Source organism: Pan troglodytes, chromosome 6 (assembly GCF_028858775.2).
Source record: "Pan troglodytes isolate AG18354 chromosome 6, NHGRI_mPanTro3-v2.0_pri, whole genome shotgun sequence".
NCBI lineage: Eukaryota > Metazoa > Chordata > Mammalia > Primates > Hominidae > Pan > Pan troglodytes.
The window spans coordinates 59,604,987-59,631,716 of NC_072404.2; the positions used below are offsets into that span (position 1 = coordinate 59,604,987).

The following is a 26,730-nucleotide window of genomic DNA, read 5'->3' on the forward strand; positions in this document are numbered from 1 at the left end:
CGGTCAACACCACCCCTTATCCACACAGACCACCACCAGCAACCTGGAGCTGCAATGACCTCCCTCTCCCACCTTATCTGTCCCCCATCTCCCCTCACTCAAATCCTTTGCTTCATCAAAGGCTCACCTCATTTCACTTCCTCCCAGTTTTTCATTGTTGCCTGAGTTCTTTGAGCCCACATGTTCTCCTCCATACATTTATCATATTTAGGTTTGTATTTGTTGGAAGATCTGCAGAATGAGTATAACTATGAGATGTGACTCAGTAACTGTGAAACTGAGGAGAGTTAAGATTTGAATAGGATTCCTTCAACTTTTCTCAACAATACAGCATCTATTCTTTATCTTTCCTGGATGACGCCCTTTTTATTTCTGGACAATCTTTTAATTTAAATGAGTCATCTTCTACTCTTTTTAAAGTCAAGATGCTGTATAAGATGGTTGTTGTATCCTACCTTTGACATAGGTTGCTGGCTTCAGGAAGCTAAGTGGTGATCTGAGAATCATCCATCTCTGCAGAATACTGACTCCCATGTGGGAGAAGCATTTGAACGCTGGCTCTTCAATGCTGCTCATTGTGGTCATCTTGAGAATGCCGACCTAGAAGGTGAATATAGTCATGAATGTTTAACTCCAGGGACAAAACCCACCAAATTAAGGGTAGCAAGGCCACTGAAATCCATACTCACAGTGAGTCAAGGGCTGGGAGAGGTCCCAATGTGTTTGTGTGGGTTTTCAGAATCGTAAGGTTTTAGAAGGTTATGAATCACCATGATGGAGGAGGAAAGTATATTTCTGAGGATTAAAAATGAGATTCAAGTGAGAAGTAAAAAGCTTTGGTCAACAAGAATGCAGGCATGTGGTGATAGTTTCCCTTCTTTGCCAAAGTTGGCATATATCACATTTTTAGTCAACTTGTTTTAAAATCTGTAAGGCTCATGGGTGTCTGTAGTCACCATACTACTTCAGCAAGCAGAGAGGAACTGGACAACTGAGAGACAGCCCTTCTATTGTTAAAGCTATTGTTATTTGTTGTGTGATTTTCATGAAATTATAAGAAATTTTGTTAAAATCTTGTCTCTTTACTGATCACTAAACATATAGTAGTTACTGAATACATTATTTTTAGAGCTTCCAAATGAAATCTCAACTTCTTTTATACCAGTAAGTTCTTTACACTGCTGATCTTGGGAATTTACATGAGGCCAACTTTTTGCTACCTAGGCTACTTTCGTTAACCTAGCTCCAAAAGATGTTACATTCCCCCGGTGTGGCTGCTGCATTGCAAAATCACACTCATAGTGAATATAATTTGCAGAGGTTTTACAGTGGCTTTGGGGAAATTAAAAAGTAGTTTTCGATTACATTTTGTGATTTTCAAGCTTTAAAGATCTTATCAAGAATAAAATTAGGCTAACTTTCTCCATTTTTTTTTCTTTTTAGGGAGCATGCATTGAAGTAGTTCTTTTCTTCAGTGGTTGGGATAAAAACATCTTAATTCAGGTGTTTTAAAGGGTGATAAAACTGACCCTGCATGTTATAGACCAATCAGCTTCATTAATGCTGCAGTTAAATTGCACATGAGAATTTTACTGCAGTAGTTGGAGCTGATGAAGAAATTTAAAAGGACAGATCTAATATGTTAATGGTAGTTGCATAATTTCCCAAATATCCCAAAGCAAAGCAATTTTTCTTATCGAACAATGATCTTGTCTTCACTCATATTTCAGTATATTTATTCAAAGCAGGATGACAGGCAAAATGTAATTTGTGTAACTGTCACAGACAAGACTCACTTTTGTTGGAATCTCAGCCTGAGCTACTTGCAGTGACCTCCGATTGCTTTCTGGTCTTCACTCAGGGCTCAAGATATTAAAAATTCACAGCTTAGTGAACAGTAAAGTATTATTTGAGAGGGATTGAAAAGCCTTGCTTCCACTTTATTAATGTGTACCTGATTTGCTTAGACAAATGTATTTACATACACATCCGCATGCATGACAATAAGTATTTGTCTTTGAATGAATGCTTATATTCATGTACAGCCAACACTTGCAAGTGATTACAACGTGTCCAGGATTGTTTTAATCGTTTTGCATATATTCATTCCTTCGGTACTCAAAAGAAAGCAGCCTCTCAGTGCATGAGCCCACGTGTCTATAAATAGCATGTGAATGTAAGGAAAATGAGCCTGGGCCGTAGAGATCTAATCTGGAGTGCACACACACCTTCTGGACAGCTCCCCCGCACACCTGCTGCATCATCTCCAAGAGTGGGGCTTCAGCAATTGTATTTTTAACAAATTTTTAGGTAATGCTGGTGCTTACCAAAATTTATAAATCACTGTTTCACACAGACATTGTCTTGTTTTTCTTATATTGTTTTCTTAATAGGAATTCTAAAACTAGTAGTTAACAGTTTTTGTGTCATGACATTCTGTGGCTTCAATTCAATCCTTTCTGACATTTCAATAGTTCTCAGATTCACTCCGCACACAGTAATCATGTCTTAAAGATTAACTACTCCACACTCTAGAAAGCTGTTATCACTGATAATATACTCCCAAACCTTTATAGGTTTTTTACTGCATCCCCTTATAAAGACCTCCTTTCCTCTGTATAATATCATTCTGCATGGCCTGGTCCATTCTCACTTAAGTCCACATTCCCTTTTTTAATCATCTAGGCACAAAAGCAGTTCTTATGCACCCCCATTCCAGTTGGACCCTCGCCTTGTCACGCAATCATGTGGCCAGGTAATGTTTTTCTCATGGTCCCTTGGAGGACTCTGCCGCTCCATCACTGGCCTGTGTCACTCTGTCAAGCACAACATTACTGTCCTTGTAGAGGCTGGTCCATCTTTTATGAAGAGATAATCAGCTTTGCATATCTACGGTGTTCTTTCCTATCAGGTGAGATTATAGCAAAACAAAACAAAACTGGGCCTTTGTTACCTCCAGTATCAGTTCCCTCCTCCCTGCTGGTGAAAGCACGCAGCTAAGTCATGACACTCTGGATGGAGAGCTCTGATCTACGCCAGGCTCTGTTTCTCACGTGCCAGGGATCCCAAGCTCTCTCTTCCCAGCATGAGGTGGGGTCGTTTATCCGCTGTTTCAGGCTTGGGAGAGAATGAACAACTTCCAGGCCAATTCACCCTTGGAAATACAAACAGACACTTTCTTTATGATCTTTTTAGTTTCATTTTCAGATTTATTTGTACAGACAGCTTCATTGTAACATCCTTGGAACTAACTTTTAACTGGGTGGCACAAAAAAAAAGGTATTTATTACATTTTTATTGCTAGGTATAGATTTTTAGAAGCAGTGATTATAAAATATCAAGAATTGGATTCCAGCTCCACTTCTTCATTTCCCTGATGCCATAATGTTAAATGGAGCTAAATGCATATACATCTCTTACTATAATGTGTGACTCTGGAGAGGCTATGTCAAGGTCAATAAAGGGCATAGTCATCCATAAATGGAACTCATATATGTCACGTTATTGGAGACATCCCTAAATGGCAGTTAGTTAGTTTATTTTATAGTGTATCACAGAATGGTAGAACTTGGAGGGACATTTTAAGATAATCTCTTCTGATACCTTTATTTTAAAGATAAGGAAATGAAGTGCAGGGAAATTACAGTATTTGCCCAAGGCTACAGAACTACCTAATTACTATTTTCCATAAATGTCATAAATCTATATTTAAAACTTGCATCCATTTTCCTACAGAGAGAAGGTATGCAAAAGGAGTTTATAATTCATAAAGTAGAGAATACAGGGGCATATGTAAACATGAAAATTGTTGCTGAAAATGATTGGGGATTTTTCAAACTCATAATTTGCTCATGCTCTATCAATCTTTTTTAATTTTAGGAATTTGAATTGAAATCCTATTTTCATATACCTGTATATGTAAATGTAAATAAACCTGTATATGTAAATACTCAAACAGGTTACACAGAGACAGGTTAACTCTGTGTAAGAGTTATGGTTGGTTGCTTAGCTTTTATTCTATTATATTTTTTGTTGAATATAGCAGGGAAGCGGGGGAAATCTGAGAGCTGGTGTCAGTTGTAGTGTCTGGTAAGTACTTACCTTCTCAGTAGGGTAAGGGAAGCTGGCCATAGAACCACAGGACAAGATTTCCAATACTAGTTCTAATGAGACCAGGAGGCAAAGTGAGATGAGAACAATTTGTTATAATTTAAGGCTGTTTCTAGATAGCTTTTCTTCTTGAAGTTAAATAAAAATGTACCTGTAGAATTGCGATCTGCTTCTTCCTTTTCTTAAAAACAAAACTTTCCATATGAAGTTATTTAGTCCTAAGTCTCAGCTTGCAAACTTCTGCAAATTATTCTATGTCTTTGAGTCTCAGTTTCCTCATGTAAGAATTAATTGAATAAGTGCATATACATCACTCAGAGCAGCACCTCACAAAGTGTGTATGATCTTCATCATCTGCCATAATAGTTGGTAGCTTGAGTAGTAGTAATAGCACAGGCATAAATTCTCAAGGAAACATTAAGTTCCTTGGAGAAGAAATATTTTAAATGGGCTCATGTTTGTTCTACACCTGTTTTACTTCACCTATATTCTACCATTTGGCAGCTTCTCTGACCAACCTTTTCTAACTTAAATTATCATCTCTTTCCTACATTCACATTAATGATGTCTTGGAGTTTCCAGGACTATTTACAATAGAGTATTTTGTGACACTGATAAAGCAGGCATCATAGGAAGAAAATAGGTGTGGGAGTAGATAGTGGCAGTAAGTAGATAAAGAGTACAGTTTTGAACATGTTGAGATGAAAAGCTCATTGAAAATCTACATGGGCTTTGTCCTACAGGTCATCTGGAATTTGTGTCTGTGGCACAGGTGAAAAATCAGGATTAGAGTAATGGCTTCGTCTCAAATTATTATTACAGATGCAATATTTTTATTTGTGAATATGAATAAAATCGTAACCTAGGAAGAATAGGTAGAAAAGAGAAAAGCATCAAATTCAAAATATTACGATTAAATTGGCCAAACATGTAAAAGGAGAAAGAAGATAGTGCAACATCATTTCGGGCTGTGGGGAGTAGACCATAGTAACCAATGCTCAGGAAGCTGGGAACTCTAAACTGGATTACGCTTTCAAGGATTAAGGATAAAACTTTGAGAAAAAATTTTCCCAATTCTGTAATTTCTGTAAGGTTTTACAGATAGGTAAGAAATTTACAGAAAGGCAGATAGTTAAGGAATATCGGAAATTTACTTAAATATCTGAGAAGAAAAAAAGTATGACAACTTGCAGTGTGACTTTCAAGAAGAAACAGAGAAGCGTAGGCACTCACTGTGTATTTATTGCTTTCAATGTATTTTTATTTATTTCTATGCAATCTTTCCCATTGGCTGTAGTGTTTGCATGTTTTTGAATCCCCTGTTTGGGATCCCGATGTGTTTTCATATAACATTCTGTGCATTGCACAAAACACAGTTTTCAGCAGCCTTTTAAATCTTTTTGTTTAGGGTCATTGGGGATTAGACATAATTAACAAATGTAGCCAAGTGGATGCAAATGCTAGAATCCCCCAGGTCCTGCTGAATATATCTGTTATTCTCTCTGCTATAATTATATCCACATACTCACATGTTTATTTCCATTCAGAACTTACACACTTATTCTAGTCTTTCATCTAATCAGTATTTATTGAGCATCTTCTAAGCATTTTTGGTCCTCTGAATCTAATAAAGAAATAATAGATAACTCAGACCAAGCCTCCCATTCACAATTTAAAAATCTTGAGAAAAAAATAGAAAGCCATCTACTGGATTGAATGGGGAGCTAGCACATTATGGAGGCATAACTGGCTGTGATCTCGGGAAGGATTAAAAAATGGCAAATTAGTTCAGTGTGTGGTGCCACTTTGGGGCAATGAGATTTTGCTTGCTCCAGAATGAACAAAAATGAGAGGATCAAAGGTTGTGCAGAACTTTTGACAACCTCTGGAGTCTCGGAGGAAGAGACAGTAATCTAGAACCTCCCCAAGTGTCAGATCTATGGTTAAAACTCTCCACTTTGGGCTGGAAATTCACAGTGAACAACCTCTGACTTTGTGTGGACAAGAGTAAGGCAGACATTCACAGACTGCAGCTCATGTTTAAATCATCTCACTTTCTGAAATTGAATCAAGCTGCTTCTGGATTATTGGCTACTGAGGAGCCTGATGGAAGTACAGAGAAAATTCTCTTTTGAAGGAGGAAATATCCTAGTTTCCAAATTATTTCTTCAAACAATTTTGGAAATTAAATGTCTATTTTAAAGTAAAAAATATCCAAAGAAGATGAGGAGATGAGAACAAGGAAACCAAAGAAAACAAAACAGACAGTAGATAAGACACATAACAAAAAAAGCAAGCCTTCAGGGGCTCCAGATAGAGGTTATTAGATTCAAACTTTAAAATACATGTGCTTAAAGAACTAAAACAAGACGGAGGATTTTGGTAAACAGTAAGAGTCTATAAAATTATATGCAAAAATAATAGAACTAAAAAAAAAACTAAAATTAAGAACTAATGGGTACATTCCAAGGCAGCATAGACACATTTGCAACAATAACAAATTGAAAAATATACCCAAAAAAATTGTTCATGATGGGATACCAATGGTGAAAGAGAGTAAGAAACATAAAAAAGAGTGTAAGAATTCTAATATACATTTGGCTGAAGTCTTAGAAAGAGAAGCAGGACTAAGAGGTGGAAACAAATTTTTGAAATATGAGAATTTTCCAAAATTAAAGGATGACATAAAGTCAAATATTCAAGTATCACTGTGAATAGCTGGCTGAAAACATGAGTAAAAAGAACTTAGATGATTATATAGACACTGTAGAAAAGTAAAAAGGAAGAAAACATTTAAATATATAGCCAGAGACAGAAAGAGAAAATACTATCTTCAAATGTAAAACAAACTGATAGGTATGTTTTCACATATGGAAACTAGAAAAAAATAGAATTATATTTATAAGGATCTGGGGAAAATTACCTACCTAGAATTATATTTCAAATGAATATGTCTTTTAAGAATGAAATGGAAATAATGACATTTTCAGATTAACAAAAACTAAGAGAATTCTTCATCACCGGACCCACAGTAAAATACACATGAATTTCTTCATGCTAAAGTTAAGTGACTGGCAGGAAGGTCAGAGATTTAGCAAGGGATAAATAAAATGAAAATAATGAATAGCTAAATCTAAGTAAAAATTGAACAAAACAAAATGAATTTCTGTTGGGGCATACACACAGGCACATGCATATATAAAGGGAGATTTCTGTCTCTTTCTCTCTCTCTCTCTCCACACTGAGAAAATACAAAGGATTTATGTGGAGCATACACCAAGAACTCACACTGAATAATAAGACAAGGAATATAATTTGTAAAAGTGTGCAAAATATTTAAATACACATTTTACCAAAGATATACTAATGGCTAATAAATAAATGAAAATATCCTCAACATTATTTGTTGTTAAGGAAATGCAAATTAAGATAACAATGAGATACAGATGCATTTTATTGTATGTCAGTTATATCTCAGTACCCTGTTTAAAAATATAAAAAAAATTAAATGGGCTAAATAATGTTATTTAAAAGCAAATTAGCCAGACTAAATAAGAAAACCAAACCATACTATAAAATATTTAATGAAATATATCCATCATGTAAAGATACATAAAAAATGAGAAGGAAGTATAGAAAAGCTACCACACATAAATAACCAAAATAATTTTTTTAATAACGGCCAAGTGAACCCAATTAAGGTAGAAGGAAGTAATGCAGGAAAGAACAGGAAAATAAAACAAAAAAATATGAACATGTATGGTATGTTGCTAAAGCAGTCCTTGGAGAGACATGCATAGCTTTGAAAACCTCTATCAGGAAGTAAGTAAGATGTCAAGTCAATATTCTAACTTACACTTTAAGAAACTAGAACAAAAAAAGCTAATTAAACTTACAATAAGTGGAGAAAAGGAAATAGAAATTAGAGGAATAAAAGAACTAGGAAATAAAAATTATGAAGAAAATAAAATAAAATAATTAAAACAAAACAAAATTCACAAACATTTAGCTATATTGAGCTAGAAAATAAAAAGAATAAGACACAAGTTTCCAAATATCAGAAATAAAGAAGGGGACATCACTATTGACTGTACATATTAAAAAAATTATAAATGAATATCTTGAATAATTCACTTAGACACCTAAAATAAAATGATAAACTCTAAGAAAAACACAAATTAGCAAAACTAACATTCAAAGAAATGAAGAATATGAATGTACATATATCAAATAACATCATTTAATTAATAGTTAAAATTTTTCCTGCAAGAAAATTCCAGATCCAGACATATTCACCAGTAAATGTTACCAAATATTTAAAGAAAAGGTAATAACAATCTTTCAGAAATTTCGTCAACAAATGGAGAACACCTCCCAAATTGTTCTACAAGGCCAGTATTACCCTGATACTAAAGACAGACAAAGACATTACAAGAAAATAAAACTACAGATGCCCAGCCCTAACAAAGACATATGTAAAATCTTTAACAAAATACTAGCAAATAAAATTCAATATCTTAGAAAAAGGACTATAAATCATTAACAAATGTCCTGTATCTTGGGAATGCAGAGTAAATTTCACACCTAAAAATCACTTAATGAAATGCACAATACAGGCAGGAATAAAATAAAGAACAAACACTACATGGTCATCCCAATAGATGAAGAAAATGCTTTTGAAAAATAAAAAACCATTCATGAGAAAACCTCTCAGCAGTAAACTAGCAATAGAAAAGAAAATTCTCAATCTCATTAAGTGTCTCCAGAAACACAGTAACATGGCAGGAGAGGTGTGAATGTTCAGTGCTTTCCCCTAAACAAGACAAAGATGCTGACTTTCTTCAAAAGTAAAATAATAACAACAAAAACAAAAAAGACTCTAGATTGGAAAGAAAGTCATAAACTTGACTTTTTTCACAAATAAACCTGAATCCCGAATGTACAGAATCCTTGGGAATTCACACACACACACACACACACACACACACAGTTAGAACTAATGAGTTAAACAAAGTCTCAGAAAATAATATCATATAAATATCATTTGTATTTCTATACTACCAATAAAACAAAGAAAATAATATCAAGAAAACAAAATCTATATCATCAAAAGGAATAAAATATGTCAAAATAAATTTTTAAAAAGCAATGCAAAATGTATGATAAAAAAGACAAACATTACTCAGAGAAACCTAAGATGGAAATGAATTGAGAGGTATTACATGTTCATGGGTTGGATGGCAATTTTTTTCCCAACATTGACAATAAATCAATGTAATCGCACACACACACAAAAATACCAACAGGCTTTTGTGGGTAGAACTTAACAAACTGACCTAAAAATGTATTTAAAAATGCAAAGGACCCCAAATAGCCAAACCAATTTTGAAAAAGAAAACCAAAATTGCTGATACAAACTATCCAATTTTAAAATTTAGTCTAAAGCCACAGTAATCAATAGAGTGAGGGATTGGTGCAAGGAAAGGCATAGAGATCAAAGAGACAGAATTGAGACTCCGGAAATAAGTCTTCATTATTATGGTCAATTGAATTTTGACTAGCATGCCAAAAAAATTCATGGAAAGATAGTCTTTTCACAAATGATGCTGAGGTAATTGGATATTCACACACATACACACACACACACACGCACACAAATAACTTAGATCTTTGTCTCACACCATGCACAAAAAATCAACTCAAAATGGAACATTGACCTAAATGTAATAGCTAAAGTTACAAAATTTGCAGAAAAACATAATAAGAGAAAATGTTAATAACACTGAGATGGGCAAATTTCTTTCAATATTACAGCAAAGGCAAACTCATAAGAGAATGCTTTGATAAAACTGAATTCATTAAAATTAAGAACTTTTGTGCTCCAAGTACATTAATGAGGTGAATTTTTTAAAAAGTCACAAACTAAGAATACATTTGTATGTTATACATAGTGTTAATGACATTTGAATGTGTAAAGAATTTATAACTCAGTTACAAGACAGACAACCGTATTCCTCTTTTTTTTTTTTTTTTTTTAGACAGGGTCTCACTGTGTTGCCCAGGCTGGAGTGCAGTGATGTGAGCACAACTCTCTGTAACCTTGAATTCTAGGGCTCAAATGATCCCTCTTGGTCTTCCAAAGGGCTGGGATTACAGGTGTAAGCCACATTGCCTGGCCAATTTACCATATTACTTGGCATCCTAACCTGGGAATCTTCAAAGATAAATGAAAACATATGTCTATACAAAAATATATAGTCAAATCAAATATTCATCATAAGATTATTCATAATATTAAAAAAATGGAAATAATTTAAATGTCTACCAACTGGTGAACTGATGAATTAAATATCCATACAATGGGCTATTCTGCAGTAGGAAAAAAAGAAGAAAGTACTGGACAAAATACAGAAGTGCACAATGGAATCATACAATATATGTAACCTTTGCCATCTGGTTACATATATTGTATGATTTCACTTATATAAAATACCAAAAAATGCATGTTTTATGGATAGAATGATTTGTGATTACATAAAGTTGGGGTGGATGTGGGGATTAACCTAAAAATAAGCACAAAGAAACTTTTGGGAGTGCTGAAAATGTTCTAAAACTAGATTTTATTGATGCTTGCACAGCTCTACAAACTTACTAAAATATCACTGAATCACACGTAAGTGAAATTTATGGCCCGTCATTTGTACCTCAATAAAGTTAAGTTAAATATTAGTTGAGTTGAAGTTAAGAATGTGAAACAATTAAAAATAGAAAAATATCAGGGATATAGACTAGGACAAAAATAATTGCCACATAAATAAGAAATATGCCTTCTATTCAATATATCACATTCTATATACAAAAAAGCATAAATCAATAAAAATGAAACACCATATAAAAATACACAAGTGAATTCACAGGTCCTTTTCAAAAGATGGTATTTAATTGCTCAATAACCATAGGAAAAAATTCTCAACCTCATCACTGCTTAACCACATTAAGATACCATTAGAGTAACACTAAAATGGCTAAAATCTTTGTCTGAGGAAGTATCATTGCTTTTGAGTACATCAATCATGTGGAGCTTGCATGCACTTTTGGAGGAGGTAGGTGTACATTGGTACACAAGTCTGGAGACCTAAAGTGTGCAGCACACTCAAGAGATGTGGCAAAGAGACTCTCACAAGGACTGCAGAACATCCTCAGCAAAGCCAAAGCCTGGAAACAAACCACATGCTCATCAAATTATAATGGATAAATACATCATGATATATAAATTCAATGGACTGCAGAAATAAGCACCAGTAATTTACAGGCATCTACAACAATGAGGTCCTATCATAAAAACATAATGTGTAAAAGAAGACAGGTGTAAAATATATATTGTATGATTCTACTTCAAAAACTTAAAAGTTCAGAATACTATAGGATTCAAGAATACAAGCTCATGTAGTATAATTATAAAAAAATCAAGGAGGTGACTAACAAAACAAAACAATTAAGGAGTGGAAGGGGTATTGATTGTCAAAGGTATGAAGGGATTCCTGGCAATTGGCAGTGCTCTCAGCTTGCACTGGATGGTGGTTATGCCAGTCTTAGCTTTGTGAGAAACCATTCATCTGCACATTGATTCTTTTGTGCCCTTTGTCTATACATATATCTGGTATTTCACAATGATAAAGAAGAAGAAAACCAGAATTTTGTTTAGTATGGTACTCACATGGAAGTGTATATTTTTGGTGGAATATTTATCTCAGAAGATGAAATAAGTGTTTCCGGCCAGGATGACATCTGAACACTTTTTAGAAAATGGTAATCATCAACACATCCATAACTTATTAATGTAGCTCTCAAAAGTTTTCTGTGTTGAAATATTCCTTTGGGAGAAAAGGGGCTACAGAAAATGAAAAACAAGTGTGCTTGGATAGTCACACCATGATATATTAATTATGCTTCTAACTTTCTACATGCTGTGTCACTCCCATTGGTAGGGGGAGGGAGATTGGAGATGGTTAAAGAGAACTAGTCCGTTGCTCAGATTTATGATGTTTTGGTCTAAGTAATCGACATCATGGCGTTACCAATAAATATCTGCTAACAAGTCTAATAAATTGGTCTTTACCCAATTATTTTAGCATGCTTTAGGGAGCAACCCCCATCCTATAGGCTTAATAATATGATTTTTGTCCCCAGCCCTTTCCCTATCTCTGGACAGGCTGGTGTCTCCACTGAACATGAAGCAGCACCTGACCACTCGCTCTAACATAGGCTTGCTATCTATCAATATTTGGAGTTACTCGTGTATATGTGTGTTTATTTCATAACTCCCTTCCCCATCAAACCGTATGCCTCAATAAACAGCATGAGTGTACAGACCCCATTGCACCAGGAACAGTGAATTTGTTAGCTGAATAATTTAATTTCAGTGCCCCTTCGCTGTCCATGCCTGAATAAAAAGAGTCACAAGAAAATAGATGTTGGTCTCCTTGGCTTTAACACCAATAATAAAGAAATTCTCTCCAGCAGCCTACGTGGCCTGAGAATCGTGCAAAACATTTTTCTCTTGTTTCTGTCAAGTATGACCTTAAAGAGGAAAGTTGCTAAATCAATGGTGTGTAGGAGATGTGACTGCAAGCAGCCGAAAATTCCCTCAGATAACCAGTTATCTGTATTTTCTGGGTTCACATAATATTCTAAGTTTTTGAAGAAGGAACACATGAAAAAGGAGGAGACCAATTTTGTCATTAGCATATCCACATTTCCAATGCATAATATTCCTTATGTCAGAAAACATAAATTGTATAGTAACAGAATGATTAACTATATTGACTTCATAACAAAACACTTCCGAACCACCAAAACTCATAGATGTTTGAATAAAATAAATAGAAGAAAAAATCTTCAAGGAATAAATAGTGAGATTCCAGTATCCCAAACAAAAATAATTTTGTATGTAGGATTCTGGAAAAAATATCTGCTCAATAATTTTCCTGACAATTTAATCATGTCTAACTGATTGGCAACTCAGTGGAATAGATAATTTTTGAGATACAATTTAAAACTTTCTCGTAACAACTCAACAATAAACATAAACCCAATCAAAAATGAACACATAACTGGACTACACACTTATTTTAAATGTTTGATTAATTAATTATTTTTAATTTAAGATTCTGGGGTTACATATACATGTTTGTTACATGGTATCTTATATAATGGTGGGGATTGGGCATCTGGTGTTACCATTATGCAATATTGAACACTGTACCCAGTACATAATTTTTCAACCCTGAGCCCTCTGTTCTACCCTCCCCTATTTTGGAGTCCCCAGTGTCTATTATTTCCATTTATTTATTTATTTATTTTTTGAGACGGGGTCTCGTTCTGTCACCAGGCTGGGTGCAGTGGCGATCTTGGCTCACTGCAACCTCCAGCTCCCCGGTTCAAGTGATTCTCCTGCCTCAGCCTCCCGAGTAGCTGGGATTACAGGCACGTGCCACCACGCCCAACTACATTTTGTATTTTTAGTAGAGACGACGGGGTTTCACCATGTTGCCCAGGATGGTCCCGATCTCCTGACTTCGTGATCCGCCCTCCTCGGCCTCCCAAAGTGCTGGGATTACAGGCGTGAGCCATCGTACCCGGCCTATTATTTCCATTCTTTATGTTCATATGAACCCATTCTTTAGCTTTAACTTGTCAGTCAGAACATGTGATATTTGATTTCCTGTTTCTCATTTCACTTAAGATTATAGCCTCCAGCTCCATCCATGTTGCTACAAAAGGATGTGATTTTATTCTTTTTTAACGGTGGAGTAGTATTCCGTGATATAAACACACCACATTTTCTTTATCCAATCAACTCTTGATGGACACTTAGGTTGGTTCCATAACTTTGCTATTGTCAATAGTGCTGCATATACATAGAAAAGCAGATGATTTTTTGGTAGAAGGAAGTCTTTTCCTTTGGCTAGATACCCCGTAGTGGGATTGCTGGGTCAAATGGCAGTTCTATTTTTTGTTCTTTGAGATATCTCCATGCTGTTTTGCAAAGTCGAACAGACATTTCTCAGAAGAAGAAATAGAAGCATCCAGCAAACACATCCAAAAATGCTGAACATCGTTAATTATCAGAGAAATGCAAATTAAAACCAAACTGACATATCATCTTAGCCCAGTGAGAATAGTTATTATTAAAAATTTTTTTAAAAAGCAAAAAACAGACGCTGGGGTGGATGTGGAGAAAAGGGAATTCTAACACACTGTTATGGGAATGTAAATTGAACTAGATATTTCTCCCAAAAAGACTTACAAATAACCAACAAGCACATAAAAAGATGTTCAACTAATCATTAGGAAAATGCAAGTCAAAACCACAATGAGATAGCACTTCACACCCATTAAGATGAGTGTAATGAAAACAAAAATATCAAGTATTGGCACGGTTAAGATAGAACCCTGTACATTGTCGGTGGGAATGTAAAATGGTGCAGCCTTTATGGAAAATTATATGCATGTTCCCAAAAAAATCGAAAGAAGGAACTTGGACAGATATTTGTACCCCCATGTTGTTCATAGCAAGATTATTCAAAATAGCCAAAAGATGCAAACAACTCAAATGTCCATCAATAGAAGAATGGATACACAGAATGTGATATATAGATACAGTGGAGTATCAATCAGCCTTAAAAAAGGAAGAGGATTTTGACACATACTCGAAGTTAATACACTAAGTGAAGCAAGCCAGACAAAAAGAACAAATATTATATAATTTCATTTATATGAGGTACCTAAAATAGTCAAATTCATAGAGACAGACCTTAGAATATGGTTGCCAGGTATTGGGAAGACAGGTAATGGTGAATTATTGTTGAATGGTTTCAGAGTTTTAGTTTGGGAAGATGAGAAATTTCTGGAGATGGATGATGGTAATGTTGCATAGCAATGTGAGCATATTTAATGACAATGAACTGTACACAAAAAAATGGCTAAAATGGCAAATATTATATTAGGTATATTTCTACACAGCAAAGAAAGTTCTCTAAGTTTACTTCTTGACAAAATATTGTAGTCAATGTGTGTGCTTTACATGTCCTTCCCACTTTGGAGTATGCGAGGCTTCTTACATTTTTTTATTCCTAGGCACTACATATCTATCTAGATCTAATTCTTTTTTCTGGATACATCATTCCTTTATGTTCTTCTTTCTAGGCACCCAGAAGTCTTCTATTTTCCATTTCTTTTAAATTTCGTTTTGGGCACATTACTTACATTAGCTAGTAGAACTTGTTGCTTTCAGCAGAAGCATTTCATTCCCATTGTTTGATTCTCCAGCTCTCAACTCCCTGTTGGTAGAGAGTATGGAAGCACATACTGGTATAAAGGGAAAACTGGAGTCTTTGCATGGAGAAAAAATGCTGTGAAAATCACCCAAACCTGAAAGTAACTGTACATGCAAGAAATAAACTTTTGTAGTTTTAAGCGCTTTCTGATTGAAACAGCAAATTCAAACACCCATCATGTCATCAAAAATAAAAACATTTGACAGTATCATATGTGAGAAACGAATGACTTCTCTCATGCTCTACTGGTAGCAGTAAAAATTGATGCCTATATATTGGAAGATCAATTTATTTATGATATTTAAAATGCACACATCTCATCAGGGAGTGATTTCACATCTCAATACATGATGTGGAGAATCACTCCCACATGCCATGAAGATATACATGTAGAGATGTTCAGTATAGCACTGTTTTTAACATTCATACATCAGAAATAAATTAAATGTCAATTAATAGAGTAATGACATAGAAATTATGTTTATAAACAAAATAAAACACTAGGCTGCCACTTAGGAAACATAAAATAGCTCTCTATGTGTGAAATAATGAGTTTCAAGATATGGTATTGGAGAGTCTCATGATAATTTGAGCTCAACGATACAATTTATGTAACACAAGTTCAAATTCCAAGTATTTAAAAGGAACTATTAGGTAAACTCCTTGGTATGTAGGTCTAGAAAGATTCCTACCAAGATTTACAATTATAATTACAGTTCTAACATAAGTGAGAGGAAAGGAATTGGAAGTGCTGCAGAAAAGGACTTTGTCTTCTCTAACAATGTTTGATTTATTGTGACAGGGATCTATTCACATATTCCTCATGTATTCACAACACAATACCTGTGAGCTCCCCCTTTGGTGATAGAAGACTAGGTAATTCAGACCAACCAGGCCTATAAGAAAAACTTCAAAAGCCAAAAACAACTAAATAACTGCTTCTGAAATAATGAGAGAGCTTAAAGGAAATGAAGAATTACACAGTCAAGATCCAGGAAAGAAAACGTCTTTGGTGAGCTGGGCATTTGGGATCCCAAATTTAGATGTTGATTTAAGGAATTACAAGCTGAAAATCTGAGCAAGTTTTGGAAGTTTTGACAAGTGTAGACAAACACAAATTGAAATCCTAGAACCCACCAATCTGAGGAAGGACTGTTCACCCATATATTTTGGGGACTGAGATGTGAAAGCCTACATCATTAATAAGGATTAGACCGGATACAGCCAGGCACATAATGGACAGGAACTTATAATAAGTTATAAGAGGATCAATTAGATAATAGAAATAGACCAACAAAAATCCAGATAATGAAGTTTTCAAATGCAAATTTTAATATAACGAAGTAAAGATATAAAAGAAAAATAAAGAAAAAAGTTGGAATTTCAGGAGAATACTGAAAAAAATTGAAATTCTAAAATGAAAAATTAAAGTAACTGAAGTTAAGGAATCAATGGAAGGATTTAACAGCTGGTTAAACTTACAAATTAAGACAATGGTATGCTGAAATGAGGAGTAGAAATAATACTCTGTGAAATGTGAGGAGAAGAAATTAAGGTGTAAAATGTAAACTATAAGATTACAGGGTTGCTACAAGAAGAATGCCATTAGTAGAATCTCAGCTGGAAAGGGGAAGATAATGCAGTTACAATATTTGAAGATATCATAGCTGAGGATTTCCCAAAATTGACAAAGGACATCAAGCCAAGATAGAAGATGCATTATGAACCCTAAGCAGGACATACCCAAACAAACAGAAACCTAGCCACATAAAAATGATATAGCTAAAAGACAAAGAGCATGTGTATTAGTTCGTTTTCATGTTGCTGATAAAGACATACCTGAGACAGGGAAGAAAGGAGGTTCAATTTGACTTACAGTTCCACATGGCTGGGGGAGGTCTCACAATCATGGCAGAGGGTGAAAGGCACTTCTTACATGGTAGCAGCAAGAATGAGGAGGAAGTAAAAGCAAAACCCCTGATAAACCCATCAGATCTCGTGAGACTCATTCACTATCATAAGAATAGCATGGGAAAGACCAGCTACCATGATTCAATTACCTCCCATTGAGTCCCTCCCACAACACTTGGGAATCCTGGGAGGTACAATTCAAGTTAAGATTTAGGTGGAGACACAGCTAAACCATATCATTCTGCCCCTGGCCCCTCTCTAATTCCATGTCCTCACATTTCAAAACCAATCAGGCCTTCCCAACAGTCCCCCAAAGTCTTTCAACTCATTTCAGCATTAAGTCCACAGTTCTATGTCTCTTCTGAGACAAGACAAGTCCCTTCCATTTATGAGCCTGTAAAATCAAAAGCAAGTTAGTTACTTCCTAGATACAATGGGTGTACAGGCATTGGGTAAATACAGCCATTTCAAATGGGAGAAATTGGCCAAAACAAAGGGGGTTTAGGCCCTATGCAAGTCCAAAATCCAGCGGGGCAGTCAAATCTTAAAGCTCCAAAATGATCTTCTTTGATTCCATGTCTCACATCCAGGTCATGCTGATGCAAAAAGTGGGTTCCCATAGTCTTGGGCAGCTCTGCCCCTGTGGCTTTGTAGGGTACAGCCTTTCTCCAGGCTGATCTCACAGGCTGGCGTTGAGTGTCTATGGCTTTTCCAGGTGCACCATGCATGCCGTTGGCAGATTTACCATTCTGGAGTCTGAAGGACAGTGGCCCTCTTCTCATAGCTCCACTAGGCAGTGCCCCAGTAGGGACTCTGTGTGGGTGCTCCAACCCCACATTTCCCTTCTGCACTGCCCTAGCAGAGGTTCTCCATGAGAGCTCTACCCCTGCAGCAAACTTTTGCCTGGACACCCAGGCAATTCCATGACATCTTCTGAAATCTTGGCAGAGGTTCCCAAACCTCAGTTCTTGACTTCTGCGCATCCACAGCCTCAACACCACATGGAAGCTGCCAAGGTTTGGGGCTTGCACCTGAAGCCTTGGCCTGAGCTATACCTTGGACCCTTTTATTCATGGCTGGAGCAACTGGAACACAGAACACTAAGTCTCTAAGCTGCACACAGCACAGGGACCCTGGGCCTGGCACATAAAACCATTTTTTCCTGCTACACCTCTAGGCCTGTGATGAGAGGGGCTGCCTCAAAGACCTCTGACATGCCCTGGAGACATTTTATCTATTGTCTTGGAAATTAACATTTGGCTTCTCGTTACTTATACGAATTTCTGCAGCTGGCTTAAATTTCTCCTGAGAAAATAGAATTTTCTTTTCTATCATATTGTCAGGCTGCAAATTTTCCAAACCCTTATGCTCTGCTTCTGTTATAAAATGGAATGCCTTTAACAGCACCTGAGTCTCCTCTAGAATGTTTTGCTGCTTAGAAATTTCTTCCACCAGATATCCTAAATCAACTGTCTCAAGTTCAAAGTCCCACAGATCTCTAGGACCTGGGCAAAATGCCTCCAGTCTCTTTGCTAAAATATGGCAAGAATCACCTTTACTCCAGTTCCCAACAAGTTCCTCATTTTCATCTGAGACCATCTCAGCCTGGACTTTATTGTTAATATTGCTATCAGCATTTTAGGCAAAGCCATTCAACAAGTCTCTAGGAAGTTCCAAACTTCTAGAGTTCCAAAAACACTAAAGTTCCAAACATTCCCACATTTTCCTGTCTTCTTCGGAATCCTCCAAACTGTTCCAACCTCTGCCTATTATCCAGTTCCAAAGAAGCTTCCACATTTTCGGGTAACTTTTCAGCAGTGCCCCACTCTACTGGTACCCATTTATTGGGTTAGTCTGTTTTCACGCTGCTAATAAAGACAAACCTAAGACCGGGCAATTTACAAATGAAAGAGGTTTAATTGGACTTACATTTCCACGTGGCTGGGGAAGCCTCACAATCTTGACGGAAGGCAAGGAGAAGCAAGTCAAGCCTTACATGGATGGCAGCAGGCAAAAAGAAAGATTGGGCAGGGAAACTCCCCCTTATGATATATTCAGATCTCATGAGACTTATTCGCTTATCACAAGAACATCAGGGGAAAGACATGCCCCCATGAATCAATTACCCCCTACTGGGTCCCTCTCACAACACATGAGAATTCAAGATGAGATTTGGGTGGGGACACAGCCAAAACGTATCATTATGAGAAAAATTAATAAGCATTCAGAGGTAGAAGACAGATTACCTTCAAAAGACAACTGACTTTTCAAAAAAAACAAATTAAATAACAGCCAAAACCAGTGGTATGCATTACCAACTTTGAAAGAAAATGCTGGCAAACCTATTATTCCTTATCAATTATAAATGTATGTTATGGATGAAGCTGAAAAGGAAAAAAAATAGTGACAGTAACCCTGTGCCAACAAGCATTCAAAGGTTTTCTTTAGGCAAAAGAAAAGTAATCCAAGTTTTAAAAAATCAATTAAAAGCACTGCTTGATCTCATATGCAAGAATAAATTCCAGGATGATTGTTGATCTTAACTTGTAAAAGATAAAATTTAAAATCATAGTGCTTCCTATGTTCATTGCAGCACTTATCATAATAGCAAAGACATGGAGTTAACCTAAGTGCCCATCAATGGTGGATAAGAAGAAGAAAATATGGTGCATATTTACCGTGGAATACTACACAGCCATAAAAAAGAAAATAATCATGTTTCTTGCAGCAACATGGATGCAGCTAGAGGCCATTATCCTAAGTAAATTAACACAGGAACAGAAAACCAAATAATGCATGTGAACACTTAGAAGTGAGAGCTAAACATTGGGTACTCATGAACACAAAGATGGAAACAATAGATACAAGGGACTATGAAAGACAGGAGGGAGAGAGCAGGGTAAGGGTTGAAAAACTAACTCTTAAGTACTATGCTCACTTCCTGGATGATGGGATCAATTGTACCCCAAACCTCAGCATCACACAATATATCCAGGTAACAAAGCTGAACATGCACCCACTGAATTTAAAATAGAAGTGGAAATTATGAGAAATTAATAAATAAAAATAAAACAATAGTCCTTCTAAGAGACATTAAAGAACAAAAATCCTGTGTCATGTTAGGCTGAGAAAGGTATTGTAACATAAAAGTGTAAATCATAAGTGAAATTTGATTAAAATAAACCACCTTAAAATTTTAAAAATTTTTAATTAATTAAAATTAAAATTTAATTTAATTTAAATTAAAATAAGAAATAAACCACCTTAAAATCAGAATAGCAAGCTACCAGACAACGCAAAAGCAAAACATTATGACACGAACAGGCGCTTTTCAAAGTAGGTACCTTCTGTGGTAGGCAGCTTCCAAATTGGCTTCCAATGATACCTACCTCCAGGTAGTCACACGCTCACCAATTCCCTCCTCTTGAGTTTAGCCTGAACATGGATACTAATTAGATTCTGACTATAGAACAGAGGAAAAGTGAAGAAAAATCATTTCCAAGATTAGGTTTTAAGCAGACTGTAGCTTCCAGCATGGGCACCTGCTCTCACTCTTTGTCAGCTCATTCTGAGGGAAGCAACATGTATGTGTCCTGAAGGGCACTGTGGGGAGCCCACAGGGCAACTGTCAGCGAGACCCGAGGTCTTCCAATCACAATTTTAAGGAACCTGGAATCGGATCTCCCCACTGCTGGGCCTGGAGAAAATTACAACCCCAGTGGACACACTGATCATGGCTTTGTGAAAGACCCTGCAAAGACACTTGCTAAGCTGTGTTCAGACTCCTGACCCACTGACCCAAGGAACTGCAAGGTGACACATGTATGTTGTTGTAAGCCAGAAAATGTTGGGTGAGGTATTAGGCACCAATAGATAATTAATACAAACCCAGGTGTTCAATAAATATTTATAAAGCAGCTTAACATCATTATTCATTAAAAATAACCAAAATAAGAGACTACTATACACTTAGCAGAAATACTAAAACCAGCAATAAATTCTAACATTAGTATATACTGACAGAGATTTCAAGCAATAGAAATTATCGTGCATTGCTGGTTGAAATACAAATTGGTATAAACATTTTGGAAAACAGATTAAATATGTGTATAATCTTTAACCCAGCAATTACATCTTAGTCCTATAGCACACATGAAAGAAATGAGCATTTGCAAAAATGACACACTATATTGCTCATGTCACTGTTGTCTTTATTTATAATATCCCAAAACTAGAAACACTTAAAATATGGATCATGGTTAGAAAGGAAAAATTAGTTATAAAAACACAAGGATATACGGTAACTACCAATGAAAAAATACACATACCGTTACTTGCAAAGGCACAGATGAAGTCACAAAATAATTCACAGCATAAAGGAATGATTAGTACAAAAGAACATAGGTTGTTTTATAAGGCGAGGTCTAGAAACAGGCATTTGGTTATCATCTAATCCGATGAAGGCCTAAATAGAACAAAATGTGGTGGTAGGGTGAATTTACTCTTATTGCTTAAGCTGAGATGTCCACCTTCTGCCCTCCCACATCAGTGTCCCTGGTTCTTGGGCCTTCGAACACAGACCAGGACTTATACCAGTAGCTCCCCTGGTTCTCAGACCTGTGGGCTTCTCCCGAAATATATGGCTGGCTTCCAGGGCTTGCAGACAGCAGGTTGCAGGACTTCTCAGCCTCCATAATCATGACAGCCAATTCCTCATGATAAATCTCTATCTCTGTATCCATATGTATCCTATTAGTACTGTTCCTCTAGAGAACCTTGACTAATACAAATATTAAGGCAGGATTAGTGAATGTCAGATATGTAAGAGACCATCTAAGGTATTGGAGGTAAGGATTTTCTAAGCTCCATGGGGTTACATGGATGTCCTGTGGACTTTTCTGTGTATTCCTTATACTTCCAAAAATTAAACATAAATATAAAGCAATTATTTAAAAAGAGAAAGGAAACCTCTGCCACCTTTCTGTTTCATAGAGGGAAGCTTATTTTCACTGCCAATGGCATGTCTAAATGGAACCCTATCAGCCTTTGGAAGGAAGACAGTTCTCTCCAATTTTGATGACATGTTGACTGCATGCTTGTTTCATTGTCAATCATCAGATTTGTCTGCTATTATAGATATTTTAGTAGGAATCTGAGAGAAGTCTTACTGGAAACCATTAACTTGTTGAGAAAATACTACCTTTCTAGAATTTAAATATCTCTTTTTTAGATTAAAGTTATTGAAAATGAATAATATGATTTATTATAAGGCACCACTATTTCTACATGTTAGTAAAAGTTCTTAAAATGATAAAATGCCACTTCTGTAAGATATAGTAAAACTCATAAGCTCTACATTACATTTAGAAATTAGTGGTGGCAATCAAATTGGTAGAAATCTTTTTGTAAAAAAGTAAAATATATTTAAGAGCTGTAATAGAGTTTATTTCCTTCACAAATATGTTCCTTTGAGAAATTTATCATGAGAAAATATTATGTTAATAATATTAGAAGCAAAGATAAATTGAAAATGACTCAATTTTAAGTAGCAAGTAGTTATAACTATTTAGTGTAAAAAATGAGATGCTAAGAGAAGACTAAACAGAAGATGTTAATGAAATGATTGAAAATGTAAATGTATACAATCGTTGAATTCAATAAAATATGAAACAGAAAATTGTTGATAGAATGAATGAAGTGGTGTTGAAAAAGAGGAGTGACTATGTTATTGCGGTTTCATATATTTTCTTTCTGAAATTTTCAAATTAAAATAGTTCAGGTATTTACATCGACAATGCAAAAATAAATGTCTATCAAGCATTTCAAATGTCTGAGGCACTCACTACACACCAGCCCTACATATGCTGTTTTCCTGGTTGATGTTCTTAAAGACAGAAAAGTTGAGAGCTGAAGATTGTTTGGGATAATATTCTGAGGGATCATCATCAACCTCTTTTACTATTACTAAAAAGTGACTATTACTACAACTTTGTCATCTGATTTGATTTACATTTCTATGCAACTCTAGCCAAATGTAATAACCATCTTGGAAGCAATTCTGACAGCATAAGGGTAATACCACTCTTAATTTGTTTTTTTGCAGTTATAGAATGAAGGGTAAGGAGACCCACAATTTATTCCAGTTTTCCAGGTTCTGGCTGTGTAACCTTTGGTATAATCTTTCTATTTCTTCCTTCATTCCCTGAAAAATGAGTGAATTCTAATATAACAGTACATTTATAAGGTATCTTCACACTTCCAGTTTTTCTGGATCAGTGTAAAATTTCGCTAGCCAAGTAAGCGTGTTATATTAATTTGCTACTTTTATAATTCTGATTCTGAAAACATTTTGTCTAGTTAACAGCAAACTGGAGCGTCTTTGCAATTACCAGGAAACTCCCTAGAGAGAGTAGTTATAATGGTAATTAGCACCACAATTTGAATTAGATTGATCATTATCTAAAAAATTAACTGATTTGCTAACATTTTGATGATTTATTTTCTTTCTCAGATGGCAGCTTACCCAGTCACATTTAAAATTATCTGTGAATTGTATAAAGTCACCATCAATTTCGAGGTATTTTAGTTTAATGATGCAGCATAGGATTTGTTTTACAACATTACAGTTAACCTAATGGAGCATGTTTTGGTTTTAAGTTGTAACTAATTGACAGAAATATTATTACACTTCTCGTTGGAAGTCCTGCATTGGACTTCTCTAAAATACACTATTCTACTCTGCTGTTTTAAAAATTCGATTTATATTTTATTCTCTGCTGGCTAGCTTAGAGTGAGATACAATAATTTATATAGGTACTTATCTTTTTCTTCTTTGTTAACTTCTGTGAAAGACATACAACATGACAGCATGTTCTATGAAGTCATTACTTTCCAGAAATACCCTGCAGTCATGGAACACAGACTAAAGTTATTTGACAGAGTTTTGCAATTAAATTGACAAACAGCATGTTAAGGTCTAGAAGCATAGCCTGTCATCTTTGCATTTGATTGGTCTCTTATAATGACTCTCATTCATATTTTTAAAAAAGGCTTTAACATGTAAACAAATTTTCTAGTTGCCTAATTTTTACAGTTTCTTTTAAGATCTTCTGCATAGGACGGGTGCGATGGCTCAAGTCTGTAATCCCAGCACTCTGGGAGGCCGAGGTGGGTGGATCACAAGGTCAGGAGATCGAGACCATCCTGGCTAACAGGGTGAAACCCCGTCTCTACTAAAAATACAAAAAACTAGCCAGGCGTGGTGGTGGGCGCCTGTAGTCCCAGCTACTTGGGAGGCTGAGGCAGAAGAATGGCATGAATCCGGGAGGCGGAGGTTGCAGTGAGCGGAGATCGCACCAATGCACTCCAGCCTGGGCGACAGAGTGAGACTCTGTCTCAAAAAAAAAAAAAAAAAAAAAAAAAAGATCTTCTGCATGTGTTGCCTTATTAGGAGTAATCAGGTAACCTGAAGAAGGCAAAACAACTTAAAGACATTGTCTGCCGCTATGGGACCTGTAGGGACAGGGTAGCTGTTACAGCCAGGGTCCTGTATCCAGGGAAGCGGATGAGCTATGGGGAAAGACATGCTTCTAGGAAGGCTACCAGGGCTGGAAAACATTAATCAATTCCTTCTTTCTAGACGTGTTACCTTGTTTTTTTTTTCATTTAGGAGTCTTATGCTTCCTACCCGATTAAGTGAAAAAATTTACCTGAAAGTCTACTTGTTCATCCATCATTCATTCATTCATTCATTCATTCAGAACATACTGCAGAACTCAAGGTACGTTCTGCAAGAACATACTGCAGAACTCCTCTCTAGAGGAGAGGCCTGTACAGACTATGAAGACTGCGTTTTATTTCTGAGCCAGCTCAGAATGCATAGGAGAAACAGAGAGGAAGTCAACACACCTATGGACAGCTCCTTCCATCAGCACTCTGGGCTTTGGGATGGCAAAAGAAGGAGCGCTCTAGCGTCGACTGCCCTGCAGGAGGCTGGGCCAGCACAGGGTGCTTCTGCAACTGGGTGGACACTGTCAGCACAGTTTTGGTGCCTAAAAGTGGTGTTGGCAAAAAGCAAAAAACTTAGAAAACTTATGTATTTAAAATAGGCGAAGTGGCCATAGAATAAACAACGTAACTAAATATGTTTTCTGGCTTTCTGCATTAAAATATGTTTGCTGGAAAATAACTATTTTCTTCAAGAAATAATTATTTAAAAATAAGGAATTATTTAAAAATGATATTTTGAATACAATTGAATTACTATAAAACTCTGTGTTACTATAAAATGTTGTATTACAAATTGAGCAGTCATTCAGAGTTTGCATTGCTTCCCAGAATAATGCATGGTACAGACAAATATATAATAAAGCTTCTCACAGTATTCCCATATAATGAAATTCCTTTGTTAATATTTTTTGATATTCTCTTTAAAATGTTCTATGCATTTTACCTATTTGAGAACATATGTTATATAAAGTTTTGTCTTCCTTTTTCAGCAATGGCCTCTTTGCCTTAGGCCATCACTGGAAGCTTCCTGAGGCCTCCCCAGAAGCTAAGCAGATGTCAGTGACATGCTTGTATAGCCTGCAGAACCATGAGCAAATTCAACCTCTTTTCTTTAGAAATTAACCAATCTCAGATATTCCGATAAGCAACACAAAGAATTTCTATGTTATAAAATTCTATTTCTATTCTATTCTATTTCTGTTATAAATTTCTTGTGAAGTCATGTTAAAATATATTATTTTTTCCTGTTACACCTTTAATAAATTGAAAAATTTAGAGAATACAAAAAATCAAATACTAGATTCAAAACAAAAAAAAAATCGAAAATGATGCCACCCCAGCTAATAAGTTTGTGTTAATCACATGGCTGTCTTTCTTTACCTCATAATTCAAAATTAAAATCATTAAGTTATAATTACTCCACAGTTTTCTATTTATATAGTCTGTTTTTATGCATGAACATGTGATATATTATTTTTTACAAGAGGGTGATTCCACTATGAATATTGTTTTGTAACCTGAATCTTTTACCCAAAATGTGTATCATGATTATTTTCTGATTTCCCTAGTCTTATAAAAACATGTTTTATATTGCTGCAGATGAGAAAAAATATGCATATATATATATATAATTTCATATATACTATTTCTAACATTCCTTAAAAGCTATATATATATTATAAATATGCTTATGACTCTGGGAAATTTACTTAACACTTTTGTGCTTAAATTTTCTCATCAGTAAAATGGAAATGAGGATAATACTGCAACAGTTAGGTTACAGTCAACAGAAACCACTCTGGGTATTTCACTTAGGAAATCTAACATTGGAAATTGGTCATTCAGTTATTGGAGAGCTGAA

At 35.6% G+C, this 26,730-nt stretch overlaps 1 long non-coding RNA gene across 1 annotated transcript in view; it reads right to left on the reverse strand.

Annotated features, from left to right (window-relative positions):
* Nucleotides 1-294: 294 nt before the first annotated feature.
* Nucleotides 295-26,730, reverse strand: part of LOC104007222 (uncharacterized) — a 36,605-nt gene continuing 10,169 nt past the window's right edge. Inside the window, exons 2-4 of the long non-coding RNA XR_001719271.3 lie at nucleotides 2,954-3,154; nucleotides 690-795; nucleotides 295-600 (exon numbers count right to left, since the gene is read on the reverse strand). This is a non-coding gene — a long non-coding RNA (uncharacterized LOC104007222). The remainder of the gene's footprint in view (nucleotides 601-689; nucleotides 796-2,953; nucleotides 3,155-26,730) is intronic.